Source organism: Pseudophryne corroboree, unplaced genomic scaffold (genome assembly GCF_028390025.1).
Source record: "Pseudophryne corroboree isolate aPseCor3 unplaced genomic scaffold, aPseCor3.hap2 scaffold_221, whole genome shotgun sequence".
Taxonomy (NCBI): Eukaryota; Metazoa; Chordata; class Amphibia; order Anura; family Myobatrachidae; genus Pseudophryne; species Pseudophryne corroboree.
The window spans coordinates 580,545-596,156 of record NW_026968857.1 but is presented as its reverse complement, the minus strand read 5'-3'; the positions used below and the strand labels follow the sequence as shown (position 1 = coordinate 596,156).

Genomic DNA, 15,612 nt, shown 5'->3' with positions numbered 1-15,612 from the left:
AATTTCAGGCGCTCATCTCTACTATACACATCAACATTTTTTAGTATTTCCAGGTAAGTTTTGTGATGTAGGCCATGCACAATTTTAGTTGCCCTAATGTATTTACAGCCTTCTGGAGATATGGCTACTGGAACTGAACACAGGATTCTATATGTGGCTGTACCAAGGACCTATACAGTGGCATTACAGGTTGAGTATCCCTTATCCAAAATGCTTGGGACCAGAGGAATTTTGGATATCGGATTTTTCTGTATTTTGGAATAATTGCATACCATTACGAGATATTATGGTGATGGGACCTAAATCTAAGCACAGAAGGCATTTATGTTTCATATACACCTTATACACACAGCCTGAAGGTCATTTTAGCCAATATTTTTTATAACTTTGTGCATTAAACAAAGTGTGTGTACATTCACAGAATTCATTTATGTTTCATATACACCTTATACACACAGTCTGAAGTTCATTTAATACAATATTTTTAATAACTTTGAGTATTAAACAAAGTTTGTGTACACTGAGCCATCAAAACACAAAGGTTTCACTATCTCAGTCTCACTCAAAAAAGTCCGTATTTCGGAATATTCCGTATTTCGGAATATTTGGATATGGGATACTCAACCTGTATTACTTTTTTCTGCTACTGGTTCTTTAACCTATGCAAACAAGCATCTGACTTGCCTTTCCTATTGCTTTGTTACATTGCTTACCTGAAATAGTAATACTTAGATAGCTTTCCTCTTGCCATTATAATGCCCTTAATATTATAGTTAGCCTTTGCATTTTTGAGACGTGTATGATTTTGCATTTTTTGGCATTAAATGTTGCCATGTTCTTGACCATTCCTCTAGTCCAGGGGCGGAACTGCCAGAGACAACGGAGTCAGTTGCCGCCGGGCTCCAGCCCTAAAGGGGCTTCCTCCATTGCCCCCCGGCTGTTACGTGCCCTTCCTACTAAATAGACAAAGGCGCTACCAGCAGGGTCTCGCAGTTTGTACATTCCATGCCGTAACACCCTTCTTTCCACCTTCACAATGAAGCTATTGGTACTTTGCAAAAAAAAAAATTATTAGCATTGCAACTCAGCAGATCAATGCAGTGTGCAGCCACACACTCCATATATCTGCTCAGCCACAAAGCTGATTATTTCTTCACAAAGTACAAGGTGAGCTCCAAATAGAATTCTCTAGCTTAGATTATACCTTTCTATGCAAGGGTAAATAGCTCAATTGTTTGACTGCAATGCCACAGGAAATGGTTTGGATCCAAGACAGTGTGACTGAATAATAAAGAAACCTTAAGATGAGTTCATGAATGTTGTATAAGTATTAGTGAGAGAAGGGGTCAGGAGCATGCTAGGCTGCAAAAAATAAGGTAGGCTGCAAGTGAAAGTAATGATCTCCTATATATTTTCCCAGATCTGTCACTCTGTGTGGCTAACTCTGGGGGAAGTCACAGCAATGGGCGGAGACGGCAACTGCAGGACGATACACCAGTGCCAGCAGCAGACCGTAACAAAGTGACAGATCAGGGAGAATATATAGGAGGTAGGGAGGTGGCCATGGTACATGGCTGGCCAAGGGACACTAGCTCATGTACCCCTTTACCACTGAGGCTGGCCACCAAGGATGGACCTGTCACCAGTGCACATGCAATAACCTCTTCTGCTGCCCTCTTTGCAACTCAGATTGCCCAGTGCTCCCCTTCGCTAACAGTCCACAAAGTTTCCCCATCTCACGATCTGCCTCCTCACCCCCACTTTCATCTCTACAGCACACACGCATATCATACAAGATCCCATCATGCGTACGTAGGTCTGAAATGCAAGAGGGAGGTTGGGGGGAGATTGGCATGCGCCAGCAACACCACACAGCTCACTGTGACCACAGTGGAGAGGCGCTGCAACAGGACAATACACCAACCTCGGAGCAAGGAACTGCGTCGGTCAGGAGGAGAACTATTTCAATAGCATAAAAAGGTTAATGCGTCCCACCCTATGGACACCAGACTCATCAAGTCACTGTTGCCAGAGTCTCATACAATGACTCTGAACCTCTAAGCACACTATTTGACTGTCCACAACCTGCTGTGCCTATTAACCATCTCCTCCACCACCCTCAACACTGACCCACACATCATTCACCCACAAAGATACAATAAAGGTAGTTTGGATAAATTAGCTAAATGAAATGGATTTAACCAATTTATCTAAATGACCATTTTTGGATGTTTTCCAGTGTTTGTGAACAAATGGTCAATTGTAATTTGCTGCCACATATTAGCATAATTTTGTTTCAACTAGAAAAAAAAATTGGACAGATAATCTAAGTGTGGATCCAGTTTAAAGGTCCGTATTCACGGCCCGATTTTGGGGAGAGATGTGTACTGAGCGAACTGCTCAGCACACATCTCTCCCCCCGCTCAGCACAGCGTGATGTGTGCTGAGCGTACGGGGGGTGGGGGTGGCGCTCATTTCACCCCCTGTGTAGGGCATTCTGTGTGTATCCAGCTTAACAGGTGTGAGCATCATACAACTACTGACTTGCGAGTAACTATACAGCAGCTCCATACCTTGTGACTTGAAGAAACACTAGTTAACCCCGGGAATGCTGCAGTCAAAGCAACAATTCCTCTTCTTCAATTACCATTTTAATAATAGGGTAAAGAAAATGAAGTGGATTTTTGAAAGAAAATAATACTGTCAATATACTATTAAAACAAATTAAAATGGTAAAAGTTATTGTACTTTAAGTAAAAATAAAAGAGACAAAATATCAATCCCAGTTTTGGATTACTTTAATTAACAAAAAAAATGCATATAGCAGAGGATAGTTTCAATCTGCCTACCTCTGGGTTATGGGCCCAGCATGCTTCCATTGCAGTACTCTGCTGCACATGTAAGTGCAAGAGATCCTGAAGCACTCACTCATCATGGGAAAGTACCAATGTGTTTCTTCGTTGGTTGATGGAAGAAACATCTTACAAAAACTCTCCAGATTATTGACTTTTTAAAGTTTTTCTAGGAAACGTTTTAGATGAATGCTTATTAGCCTTTGTCAGTATGGACTTTTGCAAAGTGTCTCTGTGGCGCAATCGGTTAGTGTGTTTGGCTATTAACCAAAAGGTTGGTGGTTCAATCCCACCCAGGGACGTAATTAACCTTGTGATCAGATTTTGGTGATATTTAAGTAGACAAGTCAAAATTTCAAACCTCCTCTTATGGTGTAGGGTACATGGCCTTCTCTGATGTAATCAGAGTTAGATTTGATTCAGTGATTTTATAAAAAACAGCTAGGAAGCACAATTTAGCAGTGGGTTGCAGAGAAAAAAAATATGCTGGCAGAAAAATCCAATCGAGTGATTAAACAGCTCTTCATTTTCTGGCTTTATTTTTATGCTAACGAATTTGTTCTCTGAAAAGTGTCCACAAAGCCAAGTCTCTGATTAACACCTTTGTAAGGATGGTTTTTCACCTATTACTAAATTAAACTTGCTTCATTGGAAAGGCAGCAAGATGCATCCTCATTTCAATGTCTACTGAAATAATACAAGTTGACACCAGGAAACATTAACGCCACTGCATCCTTGCTGCTTTCTCATGTGGAAGTCTGTTTAATGTGAAAACAAATGTGTGTGTTTTTTTCAACCTGGAAGCCCAACATCGATTAAGATCGATCTTAAATAGACCCCTGGGTTTTAAGGATAACCATGGTTGAGTCCAATGGTTAATTCACATTGACCGAAGTTCTAATTAAGTCACCTGTGCTCAAGCATGATATCCTTAAAATCTGGATTGCAATGACAGCATTTTGGAACTATGCCTAAGGGTTTAATTTTTACATTTATCCACTGACAATAAATCTACCTACAATATCCCTGTAACTGTTATGATTACAGTATTTCACTAAATAATTTAATTTGCTGAACCTTCTGTAAAAAGAAATATTAAGCTGCTGTAATTCCCAGATGCAGCAAATTTGTTAGCTAGTGGGCAAAACCATGTGCACTGCAGGGATGGGGGGGGGGGGGCAGATATAACATTTGCAGAGAGATTTAGGTGGGTTATATTGTTTGTGTGCAGGGTAAATACTGGCTGTTTTGTTTTTACACTGCAATTTAGATTTCAGTTTGAACACACCGCACCAAAATCTAACTCTCTCTGCACATATTATACACCCCCCCCCCCTGCAGTGTACATGGTTTTAGCTAATAAATTTGCTGCTGTGATCAGATCTGAGTTAGGCCCTATGTATTTGGCACTGGCAAAGGGTTAGAGGCCTTGCTGTAGAGCTCACACCTTTCTTATCATGCATTGTAATATTTCCTATGTCCTGATGTTGTGCTCTCTGCTCCATCCAAGTAAACAGCAATGTAGCATGGCTATCAAAGAGCGTGAAGATTGCAGATTTCCTGGGATTAATGCTAAGGAATGCTATTCCAGAGGCTGCTGCTTTAATTCAAGTGTCACTGGGGTTAAATGGTGTTTTTACCTTAAAAACACAGGTAGAGTATATAGTACAGTGGTAAAGTGGGAGCATGTAGTGCTATTGATTACAGATTTGATGGAGCTTAAACATGGATAAGGTCCATGGCTCTAAGAGTTTATCTTGTGTATCCTTTATTCTTAGTCATGGTCAGATAAGATTAGAAAATACCATTTAAGTGGAAATTTCCTGTTAGCTGTTTTTCAGTTTGCTCAACTGTCTGATTAACTGGTCCTAAAAAAGGACCAAAGGAGCTAAATTGCCCTGTGATCTAGCTAAATTGCCCCAGTTAAAAAAAAAAAAAACTAAGCTGCTGTAATTCCTGGATGTTTCCTTACTGCATCAACAGGAAGTGACAAGAAACAATGTAATGTGGAACCGTACAGCAGAAGGGATTGCGGCTACCCCACAATAAGTGCAGCGGAATGTAAGAAGAGGCATATACAGTGTGGTGTGGCTGTAGATGAGCTTAGTGGTTTCTGTTAGAGTTCTTCTACTTCTAACTACTCGTACATAAATGAGTAAGCCGCCGATTTATTAAACCTGGTGAAATGATAATTTGCATGGTGATAAAGTACCAGCCAATCCGCTCCTAATTGCCATGTCACAGGCTGGGTTTGAAAAATGACAGTTAGGAGCTGACTGGCTGGTACTTTATCACCTTGCACTTTATCAGTTCACCAGGCTTAATAGATCTGCCCCAATGTTTCAAAATGGAATGCATCAAGAGAACGGTGTTGGTAGTATAAAACTACCTACAGCACCTGGTATTCCCAGGTGGTCTCACATCCAAGAACAAACCAGGCCTAAAATCAGGTGATATTGGGCATATACAGTGTGGTGTGGCTGTAGATGAGCTTAGTGGTTTCTGTTAGAGTTCTTCTACTTCTAACTACTCGTACATAAATGAGTAAGCAGCCGATTTATTAAACCTGGTGAAATGATAATTTGCATGGTGATAAAGTACCAGCCAATCAGCTCCTAATTGCCATGTCACAGGCTGGGTTTGAAAAATGACAGTTAGGAGCTGACTGGCTGGTACTTTATCACCTTGCACTTTATCAGTTCACCAGGCTTAATAGATCTGCCCCAATGTTTCAAAATGGAATGCATCAAGAGAACGGTGTTAGTATTGTAAAAATACACACAGCTCCTGGTATTTCCTTGTGGTCTCCCATCCAAGTACTAAAACCAGGACCAACACTGCTCAGCTTCCATGATCAGGAGAGATTGGGCAAATCCAGTGTGCTGTGGCTGTAGATGAGCTGGTGGTTTCTGTTACAGCTCTTCTACTTCTAACTTCTGGTACATAAAAGAATACATGTAAAAATTAAATGTACCAAGAAAATGGTGTTGGTAGTTTAAAAACACCTAAAGAATCTGATACTACCAAGCAGTCTCCCATCCATGTATTAACAAAGTCCAATACTGCTTTGCTTCAAAAATCAAATGAGATTGGGCATATCCAGTGTGGTGTGGCTTTAGATAAGCTTTGTGGTTTCTGTTAGAGCTCTTCTACTTCTAACTACTGGTACATTAATGAATATGTATAAGGTTGTAGTTTATCCAATATGCCTTTACTACCTTACCTTTCAACCCCCCCTCCCTCCCCTCTTCTCCTTATAGCTTCCTTAGTTCTCTCCTCCTCGTGTGTGCGTTATTTGTTTTCTCATACGTCCTAGAGGATGCTGGGGTCACATTAAGAACCATGGGGTATAGACGGGATCCGCAGGAGACATGGGCACTTTAAGACTTTCAAAGGGTGTGAACTGTCTCCTCCCTCTATGCCCCTCCTCCAGACTCCAGTTTTAGTATTGTGCGCAGTGATACTGGATGCACTACAGGGGAGCTCTACTGAGTTTCTCTGAAAAGACTTGTTAGTTTTTTTTATTTTCAGGGAGGCTGCTGGCAACAGTCTCCCTGCTTCGTGGGACTTAGGGGAGAGAAGTATGACCAACTTCTAGTGAGTTCAATGGCTCTGCTTCAGGCTGACAGGACACCATTAGCTCCTGAGGGTGCTGATCGCTGGGTACGCCTAGATGCACACTCCCGCAGCCTGCCGTCACCCCCTTACAGAGCCAGAAGACAGGTGAGTAGCAGAAGAACAGAAGACTTCTTCTTCAGTGACGGCATTCTGAGGTACCGAGCAGCGAGCGGAACGCTGCGCGCCATGCTCCCACACAAACACAGGCACTGCAGGGTGCAGGGCACGGGGGGGGGGGGGGGGCACCCTGGGCAGCATAAATTCCTCACAAAAGGCTGGAAAAAGTGGACATTAGTGCCTGGGCACTGTCCTTACCCCGCTAGCGTAATTAATTATTTCTGAGCGGGACAGATACGCGCCATTACAGCGGCGGGGCTTCTTCCTCACCTCACCAGAACATCTTTAGAGCATTACAAGTCTATCACTATAGAGTTTATTATTTCCCAGACTGTGTACTTTTGGCGCTGGATTGTGAGCTGAAAAATCCTCTGTGTCCCTCTGACAGATTTACTGACGGTCTGTCCCCCATAAGCCGGTGTGTCTGTGGGTACTTGGTATATGTGTGTCAACATGTCGGTGGCTGAATGTTTTTCCCAAGAGGAAACTATATTAGGAATGCAGACATATGATGGTGGCCCTGTTGGCACCACCAATAACTGACTGGGTAAATGTTTCAGTAATATCAGAGTAAGGTTGGATAAATCTGTGTCCCAGACACAGACGTAGAGAATAGATGTGATATTCATGGCTATGTTTCTTTTCCCTCAGGCCCCGCTGGGTCGCAAAAATGTTATTTTGCCCAGTTACTACACACTGATACTGACACGGATACTGATACTTATGTCGACCATAATTGTTTCCTGATTAGATCCAATATTGGCAAGGAGCATTCAGTACATGATTGTGGATATTAAGGACATATTAAAATCACTGAAGACCCTGCTGTTCCTGACAAAGGGGTCTATATGTATGTATATATAGATATATAATGAAAGCTGATGTAACGTTCCTCCATCTCTGTTTGAGAAAGTCTGGGCCAGCTCGACAAGATGGTTTCAAATCCCCAAAAGGATTCTGGTTGTTTATTCATTTCCCGCCGCGGACAGAATAAAGTGGGAGTCACCCCCTGTTCTGCACGGGGCCCTGTCACAAATCCAGCGGATCGTATGCAGGAAGCTACATTATTTCTAGTTATGTAACCACGGGTACTTTACTTAGACCTGCCATTACATGTGCATGGGTGAGTAGTAGTATTCAAGAATTGGTCGAATACCTTGTCATCCGATATAGATACCCTGGAGAGATGGGATACTCCTTACGTTGTATCATATCAAGGACACTGCAGCATACTTACGTGAGACTGCAAGGGATATAGGACTCTTGAGTTCACGGGCCAATTTCATGGCAGTGTCGGATAGGAGGGCATTGTGGATTCACCAAGAGAATGCTGATGCTGACTCCAAGAAGAAAGGGAGTCTCTTCCCTATGAAGGTGAAGCCTTGTTTGGTGACTGCCTAGTTAATTTGATCTCGGCAGCTCCCGCAGGTAAGTCAACCTTCTTGCCCTATGTTCCCTCCCAACGGATGAAGACGCATCATTATCTGATGCAGTCATTTCGGCCCAATAGATATGCAAGAAGTTAAGATTCCCCTTTCTTTGCAGGTAGAGGAAGGAGAAGAGAGAAGAGGTCTGCATCCTCTTCAAGATCGCAGGAGCAGAGATCATCCTCTGCTTCTGCCAAATCCACTGCATGACGCTGGGGCTCTCTTGCAGGAGCCCGCACCAGTGGGGGCACGTCTAAAACTCTTCAGTCAGTTCTGGATTCATTCGGACATGGACTCGTGTGTTTTACAAATAGTGTCCCAAGGGTACAAACTGGGGTTTCAAGATGTTCCCCCTCACCGATTGTTCAAACATTAAGTTACTGTGCTATTCCTGGGTTATATAGCGCTGGGGTATGTGCTGGCATACTCTCTCTCTGTCTCTCCAAAGGGCCTTGTGGGGGAAATGTCTTCAGTAAAAGTATTCCCTGTGTGTGTGGTGTGTCGGTACGCGTGTGTCGACATGTCTGAGGAAGAAGGCTATATTAGAGAGGAGCGGGAGCAAATGAACGTGGTGTCTCCGCCGACACCTGATTGGATGGATATGTGGAATGTTTTAAATGCTAGTGTAAACTCATTGCACAAAAGATTAGACAAGGCAGAAGCTTTGGGACAGTCAGGGTCTCAACCAATACCTAATCCTTTGTCGCAGGGACTGTCAGGGTCTCATAAGCGCCCACTATCCAGATGTTGACACAGATACCGACACGGATTCTGACTCCAGTGTCGATTACGATGATGCAAAGTTACAGCCAAAATTGGCAAAATACATTTGATATATGATTATGGCAATAAAAGATGTTTTGCACATCACAGAGGAGCCCCCTATCCCTGACAAGAGGGTACATATGTACAAGGGAAAGAAGCCTGAGGTAACCTTTCCCCCCTCACACGAGCTGAACGAGTTATGTGAAAAAGCTTGGGAATCTCCTGGAGATTTCCAAAAGGATTCCCCTTTCCCATCAACGGATAGGTTACGATGAGAATCCTCCCCTTGGGTGGACAAAGCATTAACACGCTTATCCAAGAAGGTAGCCCTCCCGTCCCAGGATACGGCTACCCTCAAAGAGTCTGCTGACCGCAAACAGGAGATTACCCTGAAGTCCATTTATACACATTCAGGTACCTTACTCAGACAGGCAATTGCGTCGGCCTGGGTGTGTAGTGCTGTAGCGGCATGGACGGATACCCTAGATAAGGCTACTATTTTATTGCCCCTGGGGCATATAAGAGATGCTGTCCTATATATGTGTGTATGCAAACTACAGGTGGTGCTGCAGGGCTCACACCCTTTTACTTGTCTTGTAGAGCAACTCTGGAGCTGTTACTGGGTCCAGCTGCTGCAAGAAATCAGCTTGAATGCTTCAGGGGCTTGGGCATGGCCAACATGAGCCCCACACTGATGGGGGTGTATAAAGCGATCTAGGGGTCAGCCAAGCGCAACCCCACAAAGGCCGCCATGCCCTGCGTGACCATTTTCTCTTTTCATATGCAGACGAGGGTTGCAGCCAACTATGCCCATTGCTTGGATGACATCACCGTATGCAAATCCGTCTGCTGCAGACCTTTCCCCAGGAATGCTTGTACTAGTTGTTGCATATGGTTTGATGTTTGAGGGTGCTTCAGTATTAGGCAGCCTTCCGCCCTCTCATGTTCATCTGAAAATATGTGGTCTCCCTGCAGTTCCCTTGTGCTTCCTCAGTTGAATCTCCTTAACTTGACGGGTGTGTGCCCGAGCAGCCGCCCTCCACAGCCCTATCCCAGCACATGCTTTTCTTGCATATGAGATCTCTTGATCATGAAGATAGTTCTCACAGGGTGAGGTTCATCCATTACATTTTAAAGTAGGAAGGTACAAATTACATATTCAAATTACATATATGTGCTGGATTCAAATGTTTTCCCCCCTTCCTTTCTCAATTGTGCCCATCAGCAGCTATTCTAATGTTGCTGCCAATGGGTGTGACACATTCATTTCTTCTGTGGGGTACACTGGACTCCACAAGGATTCACATTGGGGTGTAGAGTAGGATCTTGATCTGAGGCACCAACAGGCTCAAAGCTTTTGACTGTTCCCAAGATGCTCAGCGCCCCCTACTCTATAACCTCGCTTCCATGAACAGGGAGCTCAGTTTGTAGTTGGTGCCTTCAGTAGCAGGCCACTTAAGAGGGGGCTGCCTCAGGCAGCCTATTCTTAGCTATTAATTTTGACAAGAAAAGAAGAACTTTTTTTTATAAGAATCTACAAGGGCTGCAGCAGGCTAGGTCTAATAGACATCTTTACTGCAGCTCCATCACTCCCAGCGGCGCAGTATACTCCCGCGCCCTGGTTGCTGGGTCACTGCAGCGGAGGCTCCGGTTTCTTCCTAAGGTAAGTCACACACACAGCGCCCTCCGGGATCACGAGGCCGCTGATGAAAGGGAGGTAAGGGACTTCTGTGCCCACACTATACCGTGATCCAGCGTGGCTGTAGGGGGCGGGCCATGTGCGCACTGGCGTGGACACTGATTACTGGGCAGCTGCTCCACTAGCCACCAGGGACAGTTAAGGAGCACAGCTCTGGGGGGTTTTCTCTTATATTAACCCCATTTTGTACTACCCGCAGTGCATTGTGATAGGTAATAGAGCCTGATTCAGGTTGGATTGCAATCGCAATAAGCAGTCCAACTGCAAAAATTGCTAAGAGCATACGCATGCGCCTGCATTTTCTGCGGCACCCCGCAGTTAATGCGATCGCCTCTGACTGTCAATCAGTGCTGGGGGGGGGGGGGTCAGCAACACTCCATTTCCAAGTCGGAGATGGAGCGGTGCGTGGGCAGGGCTTCAAAATGGGGTCGGCAACGGAGAAACAGGAGGCGTGGTCAGAGCGGTTGTATGACATCACATGCAGCAGCTGCGATCACAAAAATGGTGGCGGCTTCCTGCGCACACATACAGTCTGCACCAACAGGAGGCTAACCCATTTTTTATGATCACGCTAAACTGCTCTGCGACTGCAATTTCAGCGTGGTCAAGAAGGGAGGCGGCATGCTGGGTGGCCCCAGCATGCGAACCAAAGGATTGCAAATTCTGTTACTTAGCAGAATTTGCAATCCTTACTGAATTAGGCCCATTGATTACAAAATTTATTTGTAAATATTTGAAGTTTTTCTTCAGGGACTAACACAAAAGATGCTTGGGGCTACTAACACATGGGTAAGCCACGTAAAGCTTCCCATGGGTCAGTGGCATCACAACGGGGTTGCGGCCCACACCCGAGTGTCACCCGCCAAGGGGGGTGACACCAAAGTGCCGGCTCCTCTTCAGTGACAGAATATGGGTGTTTCACTGTGACATTACGTGCAACACCCAGTTTCTGTCACTGTGCAGGAGCCAGCACCACTCACACACTAGTCCCCGGGTGCAGCACTCAACCACCGGGATACCCGGAGCAACAAAATGGAGATTCAGGCCAACAGGCCACACCCCTACCTATGAGACCATGCCTCCATTTTACCATTGCGCTGCTTATCTGCGCGCACTGCATTACAATCTCCCTCGCTGCCTCTCTGGGTGTCACCAATGATAGTGACACCTTTGCCATGCTTGTAGCAGCTGGTCCTAAGATCTACGCCTCCAGCCCTGAGTGTTTGCCCTTGTGACTTGTTGATCATCATAGCGAAGCAGATTCTTACAGAAAACTGCAGGGGCTTAGATTGAAAAGAAAAACATTGACGAACCCATCATTTCAGCAACAGGGTCTGCCACACGGCTGACTGAAATGACTGGTTGGTTTGGACCCCCACCAAAAAAGAAGCAATCAATCTCTCCTTGCACAAACTGGCTCTACAGAGGCAAGATGTCCACCTCATCATCCTCCGATTCCTCACCCCTTTCACTGTGTACATCGCCCTCCTCACAGATTATTAATTCGTCCCCACTGGAATCCACCATCTCAGATCCCTGTGTAATTTCTGGAGGCAATTGCTGGTGAATGTCTCCACGGAGGAATTGATTATAATTCATTTTGATGATCATCATCTTCTCCACATTTTCTGGAAGTAACCTCGTACGCCGATTGCTGACAAGGTGAGCGGCTGCACTAAACACTCTTTTGGAGTACACACTGGAGGGAGGGCAACTTAGGTAGAATAAAGCCAGTTTGTGCAAGGGCCTCCAAATTGCCTCTTTTTCCTGCCAGGTGCCTACCTGGATGCGGTCACTCATATAATCCTCCACCATTCTTTCAAAGGTGACAGAATCATATGCAGTGACAGTAGACGACATGTCAGTAATCGTTGCCAGGTCCTTCAGTCCGGACCAGATGTCAGCACTCACTCCAGACTGCCCTGCATCACCGCCAGCGGGTGGGCTCGGAATTCTTAGCCTTTTCCTCGCACCCCCAGATGCAGGAGAATGTGAAGGAGGAGCTGTTGACGGGTCACGTTCCGCTTGACTTGACAATTTTCTCACCAGCAGGTCTTTGAACCTCTGCAGACTTGTGTCTGCTGGAAAGAGAGATACAATGTAGGTTTTAAATCTAGGATCGAGCACGGTGGCCAAAATTTATTGCTCTGATTTCAACAGCTTGAATCCTGGTTAAGCGAATTAAGGGCTCCATCCACAAGTCCCACATGCCTAGCGGAATCGCTCTGTTTTAGCTCCTCCTTCAATGTCTCCAGCTTCTTCTGCAAAAGCCTGATGAGGGGAATGACCTGACTCAGGCTGGCTAGGAAGGATGTAACGTTAAAACATTACACCGTATATGGCGAAATTATGTTTCTTGGTGTGAGGCCAGGAATGCTCCTACGGAAGAATTCCATCTGGGCCGTTTCCTTCACTTCCTACAAACTGGAGTGAATTTGGGCCTAAAATTAGGCTCTATTAAGGTCCAGATTTCGGCCTTATCCATTTTCTTTCAAAAAGAATTGGCTTCTCTTCCAGAAGTTCAGACTTTTGTAAAAGGAGTGCTGCATATTCAGCCTCCTTTTGTGCCTCCGGTGGCACCTTGGGACCTTAACGTGGTGTTAAGTTTTCTAAAATTGCACTGGTTTGAACCACTTAAAACAGTGGAGTTAAAATATCTCACATGGAAGGTGGTCATGTTATTAGCCTTGGCTTCGGCTAGGCGAGTGTCGGAATTAGCGGCTTTGTCACATAAAAGCCCATATTTGGTATTCCATGTGGATAGAGCGGAATTGCAGACCCGTCCTCAATTCCTACCAAAAGTGGTCTCATCTTTTCATATGAACCAACCTATTGTGGTGCCTGTGGCTACGCGTGACTTGGAGGATTCCGAGTTACTTGATGTGGTTAGGGCTTTGAAAATTTACGTGGCCAGGACGGCTAGAGTCAGGAAAACTGAAGCGCTGTTTGTCCTGTATGCAACCAACAAGATTGGTGCCCCTGCTTCAAAGCAGGCTATTGCTCGCCGGATTTGTAACACGATTCAGCAAGCGCATTCTATGGCTGGATTGCAGTTACTGAAATCAGTCAAGGCCCATTCCACGAGGAAAGTGGGCTCTTCTTGGGCGGCTGCCCGAGGGGTCTCGGCACTACAGCTGTGTCAAGCTGCTACTTGGTCGGGTTCACACACCTTTGCAAAATACTATAAGTTTGATACCCTGGCTGAGGAGGAACTCATGTTTGCTCAATCGGTGCTGCAGAGTCATCCGCACTCTCCCGCCCGTTTTGGAGCATTGGTATAATCCCCATGGTCCTTACGGAGTCCCCAGCATCCTCTAGGACGTTAGAGAAAATAAGATTTTAAACCTACTGGTAAATCTTTTTCTCGTAGTCCGTAGAGGATGCTGGGCGCCCGTCCCAAGTGCGGACTACTTCTGCAATACTTTTATATAGTTACTGCTTCAATAAGGGTTATGTTATAGTTGCATCGGTCCTGCACTGATGCTATGTTGTTTTTTCATACTGATAACTGGGTAGTTTATCACAAGTTATACGGTGTGATTGGTGTGGCTGGTATGAATCTTGCCCTGGATTAACAAAATCCTTTCCTCATACTGTCCGTCTCCTCTGGGCACAGTTTCTCTAACTGTGGCATAGAGGGAGGAGCCAGTGCACACCCAGAACTAAAGTCTTTCTTAAAGTGCCCATGTCTCCTGTGGAGCCCGTCTATCCCCATGGTCCTTACGGAGTCCCCAGCATCCTCTACGGACTACGAGAAAAAGATTTACCGGTAGGTTTAAAATCTTATTTTCTACTTTATTCTTTTCTATCCTAGTTTATTACGACCAACTCTCATCCAAGGAGTTTGATATTCTACTACCTGCATGCAATTTAAATTGCTTAAATTGTTTATATGGTTGATTTGTCCTTCACAATCCATAATCTGCAATTTGGATGTACTTGTGTCATTGAAAATCTTATAATAAAAATGTATATACAGATACTCAACCTGTATATTGAAAAAAAAAAAAGTTATAAGACATATGCATTCAATATTTGAAGAAACAAAATAAAATAAAGCTATCTATTGGGTTTCACTAACAAGCACATTGGAAGACTTGACTACTGTTAAAAGACATGCATTACATGGTATAGAGCCACAAACCACAATGTAGTAAAATAAAAACAAACTTACATGTGTATCAAACCTATGTGAGGCTTACATTGATAGTGCAAGATCAACACTCTATCAACTGTGCAAACTAGACTGCACATAAATGCCATAAAATTTATCTGAGATTTTAGTAAATAAGGCCCGTTGCTGTCCGGGTCACGCAGCCGTCACGGCCCGCCCCCATACGGTCCGGTCATGTCTGCGTTGTCCTGACTGTGCCCCCAAAATGGCGGCACAACGCCGCTGGCCCGACTCCTCCTGCCCAGTGACCGCCTCTGCCTGTCAATCAGGCAGAGGCGCTCATTGGGCAGAGATGCTGATCGCATCTCTGGCATGTGCCGGTGCACTGCGGCACCAGCACACACGCACTTCAGACCTGATCTCCTGTTGTGTGAATATGCACAGCAGGGATCAGGTCTGAATTAGGCCCTATATACAGCTGTCAGTAAGGCAGGGATGTGCTGCTGCCAGTGAGGCAGGGATGTGCTGCTGGTAGTGAAGCAGTGATGTGCTGCTGTCAGCGAAGCAGTGCTGTGCTGCTGTCAGCGAGACAGGGATGTGCTGCTGTCAGCGAGGCAGGGATGTGCTGCTGTCAGCGAAGCAGGGATGTGCTGCTGTCAGCGAAGCAGGGATGTGCTGCTGTCAGCGAGGCAGGGATGTACTGCTGTCAGCGAGGCAGGGATGTGCTGCTGTCAGCGAGGCAGGGATGTGCTGCTATAAGTGAGGTAGGGATGTGCTGCTGTCATTGAAGCAGGAATGTGCTGCTGCAGTGAGGCAGAGATATGCAGCCCACTATCTCCCTATCACCCCTGCCTGAGTCACACACTTTCCCTGTCACCCCTGCCTCAGTTACCCACTATCTCCCAGTCACCGCTGCCTCAGTCAACCACTATATCTGCGATCCCTGCCTCAGTCACCCACTATACCAGTCACCCCTGCTTTAGTCACCCACTGTCACCCTATCACCCCTGCTTCAGTCAC

The 15,612-nt window shown here is 45.3% G+C and overlaps 1 non-coding gene across 1 annotated transcript; it reads left to right on the top strand.

The window, feature by feature from the left end:
• Positions 1–3,080: 3,080 nt before the first annotated feature.
• TRNAN-AUU (transfer RNA asparagine (anticodon AUU)) lies at positions 3,081–3,154 on the top strand. The gene has a single exon. It is a non-coding gene; the product is annotated as a tRNA-Asn (tRNA).
• The last annotated feature ends 12,458 nt before the right edge of the window (positions 3,155–15,612 follow it).